Source organism: Podarcis liolepis (assembly GCF_965112155.1).
Source record: "Podarcis liolepis genome assembly, chromosome: 5".
Taxonomy (NCBI): Eukaryota; Metazoa; Chordata; class Lepidosauria; order Squamata; family Lacertidae; genus Podarcis; species Podarcis liolepis.
The window spans coordinates 22,133,615-22,140,516 of NC_139556.1; the positions used below are offsets into that span (position 1 = coordinate 22,133,615).

The 6,902-nt window shown below is 44.0% G+C and overlaps 1 protein-coding gene across 1 annotated transcript in view; it reads left to right on the forward strand.

Annotated features, from left to right (window-relative positions):
• Positions 1-1,551: 1,551 nt before the first annotated feature.
• The window catches only part of ZMIZ1 (zinc finger MIZ-type containing 1), a 375,034-nt gene continuing 369,683 nt past the window's right edge, over positions 1,552-6,902 (forward strand). The window contains exon 1 of the mRNA XM_083502435.1: positions 1,552-1,757. The gene's annotated coding sequence lies outside the window, so the exon portion shown is untranslated. The remainder of the gene's footprint in view (positions 1,758-6,902) is intronic.

Below are 6,902 nucleotides of genomic sequence, written 5' to 3' on the forward strand. Positions count from 1 at the left end.
AGCATGGCTACTCTTCCATAAGTTCCACTACTGAATGCAGTGAGATTCCCTTCCTAGCAAATGTTTTTCGGCTTGCAGCAATAGCCATTGCGACAAAGCTAGAATATTGTGCAGTTGACTTTACTCACTGTTACTACAAGCCCAGAATTCGTTATAATGAGAGTGTGCACAGCCAAACAAATAACTTAAGACTGCAGCTGGTTAGAGGGGGTGGCTGGCGGGGGGGGGGGAGAGGTTAAAGGGAAGCTCTGGTTTAACGCACCGTTCTCTAGGGAGAAGGATTCCAATCTGTCTTCTGTTATATGAGAGAAATGAGTTTAGCAGAATCAGCCGGGTCCCCTTGTGGCTAGACCCACCGCAGAGTGCAGCTTGATTTGGCACCGTTGTCTGTCTCTGCTTACTCAAGAGGGCCTCAGTCGTACCACACCGACAGAACACTACTGAACCACTAGTAGTGCGGTGCATTTGAAGCCTGCACACTGGCTAAAGGCTGGCTGCAGACACTGCTATCGGTTACAATCTTTCAGACAGGATTGGTTTGCGGAGATGACCTCTGATCCTTGTAAAAGCCAGTTGATCTGGCCTAGCAAGGATTCTCCTTGCAAGGGAAAAGCTTTGATTTGCCTTTGCAACTACATTGACTCCTAAATTGCCCCTTTCCCCAAAAGTGTTGTTTCAGGAAAGCTGTTCTGATGTGTCTGTCCCTGGTTACAGGTTTTATTATCCCTTGTGGCTATCATCTGCTGTTCCAATATAAACAAGGCTGGATCTAGGTGTGAGGGGAAGGGGGTGGTCAGGGGTAAGGGGTCTTCTAGGGAGCTCTCTTCTCCATCACTGAGCCCTGGGCGAGTTAACTTCCCGCCACTCGACAGCAGCAGGCGTCAACAGCGCTTGCAGCACCACCACGTGGCTGCTTTGAGCCACCATTTAAATTTCCCACAATGCACCAAAGCAACACTGTATCACATGCATTATGGAATATTAAAATGGTGGGTAGATTCAGCTGCTTCATACTACTCAGAATGAGAATCAAGACAGGCAATAAAATAAACAATAAAATGTTTGCTTTGCCTTGAGAACATAAGAGCCATGCTGTATCAGATAAAGAGAAACTGGTAGTGAGAAAGAGACTGCCACTGACCATGGAAGCAGAGCCGAGCTGTCATGCCTAGTAGTTATTGATAGCCTTACCATCAATGAATTTGTCAAATCCTCTTTTAAAGCTGTCCAAATTGGTGGCCATCATGACATATTAAATCCCATCGTACTGAGAGAAGAAATGCCTCCTTTTTTCTGTTCTGCGTTTTCCAACATTCAGCTTCATTGCCTTTATCATCATCTTTAAATTCTAGGCACAGTCCAGCTGAGTGCCACTCACTTCTGAGTAGATATGCTTAAGTTTGTGTTGTGTCTCCCATTGAAGACTGTGGAATGAGATTTAACTAACATGGGATTTCTAACTTACAGAATGTACTGCCACAAGATATGAGGATAACCAATAACTTACATAGGTTTTTTGTTTTTGTTTTTCAAAGGATTGGGTATAGAGTCAATAGCTGCTAGCCATGATAGCTAAATGGAACCTCCAGGCACAAACGCAGTATTTTTCTTGAAAATGACCACCAGCTTCATGATCTGCTTATGAACAACAAGACACACCTTGCTGGCTACTGTCAGATACAGAGTGAAGGACTGGATGATTCCTTGGTGTGATTCAGCATGGCAATTCTTACATTTTCATTGGGACTTGAGCCTGAGTAAGTGTACAAATGACTGCAGCCATTCATGATTAACTTTTCCTAGACTATGTACTGGGGATAGGGGAGTAATTCGATTCAGTGCGTATTTAAAAGCAAACTACAGTACCCAATTTGTACTTTCCAAAAGAATATGAGGAGAACAACAACAACCCCATATCCATCCATCAAAATCTGCACTTCTCCAAATTTTGCAGTGCTGTTTTCCAGCCACGTAGTGTATAGAAAAATGTGATTACTGAGGCAACGTGTTCATAACAATGCATATATTAACAAAATAACTTTCCAGAATGTTACACATATTTGCGCAAAGCAATTTCTCCTAATGCTTACTAGGCAAAATTGCATATAAAATGTGTAAATTAGAAGATGCTTATACTAAAATGCAGTTGAATTTTCATAAGGACTTCAAAAAGAAAAAATAATAAATGGTGTGGAAATGTGGCAAACTGAACCTAGGACTGGAAAAATGAGAAACAGAAAGATACCAAAAGGGACAGAGTCACCCATCCCTACTAAATACCAAGTGAAAGTGTGCCATCTAGTCTTATAAACACATCTAAGAAACGACCATTTACTTATCAGACCTGCAAGTTCCCCAGTTGAAGTCTTTGCAGAATTGTTGAGCCATTCCCTTAAAGTTGTGACTCGTTAGCAAGTTGATTGTTCAATAAGAAAAGAAAATTAATTGCAAATTAATATGCTATTAAGGTGAGATGCTAATGGCATATCATCTGTGTTATTATAATGAAATGACTGCATGGGTACAATGTCATCATCACTTACTTAAGAAGGCTGGGTTTATTCATCCCACGCTTTAATAATGGGCACCAAAGGCAGTGATTTATAGCTCACGTTGACTAAACAGTATCCATCTTTTTAATCTCTGGACTGCTGGGTAAAATTATTGGGGTTTATATTCATCTCAAAGGAAGGGCAATGAAGTGTAAAAATAAAAGGGAAGGAGCCACTATACTTCAGTAAGATCTAGCTGCTGTGATAGTGTTATCCCAGCACTCTCGGGGCCTCTTGAAAACATTGATGGAGAACCTGAATCAGATATGGTCTATCCATAAATTACTAGCATGCTGTCACAAGGTTACAAACTTTGCAGAACCATCCAGCATAGGAGTAGGATTGCAAACTTTAACCAGTAGTAAGGTGGTTGAATTCAAAAGAAGACAGGGCTCCTGCACTTTTAATAATGGCAGCAAAGAAGGAATTTCAGCTGACTTCCCATCTTCTTGACGACTGTGGAAGGTGCAGGAGCCCTGCCCTCCTTCATGCCTGGCCACCCATATACATATATATTCACGTTTGAATCCAGGGAGGAGAAAACCTTTAGATCAAGTAAGCATAGGATTTATTTCTGAGCTCTTGGCAGTGAGCAAAGTTTTGCTTCCCTCCTTTCCTATCATCCTCTTTCTTCTACACAACTGTTAAAGGTATAATAACCCTCTCGTCTTGAACCTGGGCATCCTTATTAGCAGATGAAGTGAAATCTTGTATAGTGTGGAACTACCCCATAGCCCTCCCGTTCCAGTTCACAGCTATGAAGCAGGCATGGAGCATCACTGTTTGGCTCTTCATTCCAAGGTTGAGGTGGAACCTTGCACACTTCACCTACAAACCTCTGCAAGCTCATGCTCCCTCATACTTCTGAATGTGGGTGTACACCTTCTCTGCCTGAGAGTAGATTTCTCCTGTGTGAGAATGAACCTAGGAGTACAGTGGTACCTTGGTAGTCAATGGCTTGGCTCCTGAACAAATTGGCTCCCGAACGCCACAAACCTGGAAGTGAGTGTTCCGTTTTGAGAACATTTTTTGGAAGCCAAATGTCCGACACGGCTTCCAGTTGAGTGCAGGAAGAACCAAGATACCACTGTATCTGCAAGGGAGGCACAGCAAAGCCTGCCACATAATGAGTACATTGGTGGGTATTGCTCCACATAGCAGTGAGCAGATGGCCCTGCCAGTACAATGCCCCCGCAGTGCAGGTCTTGACTGATTCATGTAGGACAGCATCATACACTCCTTTCAGTGTGTGAGCCTAGCAAGATTGTACCTCTAAAGTTCTGATCAATTAATGGCTTGACTAACACCAGTTCTAGCGTAATTGTACTGGTTGCCCATGTTTCCAAGCCTAATTAAAAATGTTGGTTTTAACCTGGGCTCAGGACCCCAGCATCTAATGGAACACCTTTTGCAGATCGAATATATCCGGACCCTGGATTCATCATCTGACGCCCTTCTCTTGTTGCCCCTTCTGTGAGAGGTTTAATGGAAGGATAGGTGCCACCACTAAAGGCCCAATTCCTCCATTGTGTGGAACAGCCTTCCTGATAAGACCCACACCTGAAGTGCAGTGATCAATTTGGGTATATAAGGGATGAGATGATATCTCAGATATCCTGGTCCAAAAATGTATAAAGCTTTATCCGCAAAAACAGCACCTGGCAGCCAGTGCAATTCTTTCAGTATGAACTAATGGAGCTGAGATTAATAGTCATTTTGGAGGCTGTTGTGATTCTGGTGTGTTTTTTCAATAGGGAACAAAATACTTTGAAAATTCCTTTTAACAATGAGTAGCAGCATTAATTAGCCTAATTGTACATTGTTTCACACTTCCTCAAATATCTCAATAGGGCATTTATGTTGAAGTTTTCTTAATATGCAGATTTATTTAAATTAAATCAGTTAATTTATTAAATGGATAAGAAGACAGGTGACAAATCACCTAAAATTAGAGATTGACACCTCCAACTAACTAGATTTCTGTAATAGTGTTATAAAGAACTATACTAGGAAGGAAAACGGTCAAAACTTGCTCATTTAACTAGTGCTTAAAAACTTTTGAATGTACCAATAGGCCATTTCACTAAAATGACTGACCTGATGTGTTCAAAATCAATCCTTATTATTATCATCATTAAATGGTATATAGTATGCACAGTTAGATAGGGACCAACATAGAACATACCGTGCCCAGAATCCTATTAAGAATTGTAGGTAATTCACGCTGGATGGAACTAGTAATCAGTCAGTCAGTCCAATCACCACCATCACTTATCTTCTCTTTGAGGAACCCCTGATTAACTTCTGAGAAACCCAAGGGCTCCCAGGAGCACAGTTTGAAAACCACTGTGCTAGGTCATATGAGTAAGGTGAGAAAAAATAATCAAGATAGTCATTCCAGATTAACCCAGAATAAGAGTTACATCTATCTGTGCCATTACAGTTCTGTGTACCCCAGCAGCAGGACACATAGTCTGCCACGCTAATCAACAAGAGTGCTTCATGCTGGAGGTGAAACATGATGGGTAGGGGGAAATAGGCACTTAACCGTATCAGTTTTGTTCTTGGATTGGAACTTGTTGCTAAGCACTATGCTCATTAAATAATCACCTTGTAAACTTGTGGCACTGCACGCAAATGCTTTGAAAATGGTAATATGGCACACAATGCCATTTGCATTTACCATTAAAAACTGATTATATCTGAGGAAAAGAATAGGTCTTCCATAGATGGTAAAAGGGTTACTGTCAGAGCTGCTCCCAGATCCTAGCTCACAGAGGATCACGCTAGCCAGCGTTCACTTTATAAAAGTCTTTATTGAGTTACAGTTTCCATTTTCAAGCTGCCGCGTGCAGCTCTACGTCTTATAAGCTAGACCGGCGAAGCTCCGTCTGAGTCTCCGCCCCCTGTACACCAACTTAATACCCTAGCCTTACTCCACCTTTTCCGCCTGACCGTTCTTCTCTGGGTCCCTCTGCCCCCCGTGGTCTCTTCCTTCCTGGACTCTTCTGACGCTGACCCCCCGGACCCTTCTGTCTCCTTGCGCCGGGCTTTAGGACCTGGCTCCCTTTCCGGGCTGCTTACTGCGCCGCCTTCCTATGCATTTGAACTTGGCGCGCGCGCCCAACCTCCCACTTTCCGCTTGACCGTTTCTTCGCTCCCCGATGGAGGTGTGGCCACTCCTGACTCATGCCCTCCCCCTTGCTGCGAGCTGCCAGAGCTCGATACCTGGCGCCCTTCCTCTCCACTGCGCTCTGTTGGTGACACTGGCCCCGATTTCCAACTGCTGCCCTCTGAACCCCCTCTGGACCCTTCTTCCTGGGGCGTCCCCCTAGGCTCCCCCCTTGCTCTGGCCACTGGCGCTCCTTTCTGTGAATCTTCTGATTCACTGGAAAGACTCGGAGATCTCGGGTCGTCGTCATCACTCATCTTTTCTTCGGACTCCTCCCCCTCGCTCTCTGTTTCCTCCCTTGCCCTCGCCTCTGCTCCTGAACCCCTGACAGTTACCACCTGTGCATTGCTTATATTCGACACAGGTTTTCTGCACGCTGCTTACATTGGGCAAAAGTTTCCTCCAGTGTGTGTGGAAGGCAGCGATGGTGGCTGCTTCTCCTCCTCATTGCAGTCCACTGGCTTTGTTCACCCACCACCTTTCTGGGCGAGCAACCAAAGAGCAAGGAGGAGAAGCAGGAGGCACCTCCTCTCCATAGGTGGCAGCACCTATGAAGAGGACTCCGGAAGGTATTTTGCTGAGAGTGCCTTAAAAGAAGGAGCCAGTAGAGGGCAAAAGGAGGAAACTGAGGCAGGAAGAGAATTGAAGCGAATGAATGAATGAATGAAGAATTCTCATAGTACTTGAGACCAGGATAGGGCTTTATTGTTTACTTATTAAATTTCCATCCCACCCTTTGCAGAGAGCCCAGGCACACAAAGAACGCAGCAAAACGATACAATTAAAAATAAAATAAGTAAAAATCTTTTTTTAAAAAACAACAAAGCAAAACATTAAGAACAATTTAAAACAGCCACATAGTGAAAATTGTCAGCGCAACTAGTTTGGCAACAGTGGGTGCTGATGTCACAACGGTGATGCGGAATGAAGTGCAAGAGGCAGGGGGAAGCAAAAAGTCGCACAGGGCGCTGCTGAAATTTGAAAGTCCAAAGTCCACCACTAAGTTTATGTTATGTGTGGAGGGAAAGTAAAGTCTGGGTGGGCTGCTTCAGAGACAGGGTGGCTGAAGGAAGTGGGGCAGTGGTCTGAGTGGACAATGGGTGGTAGAAGCATGGTGCTGAGGAAAGGTGACGCCAAGTTGAAAGCAGGACTCGGTCAAAAAATGCAACACAAGGTCT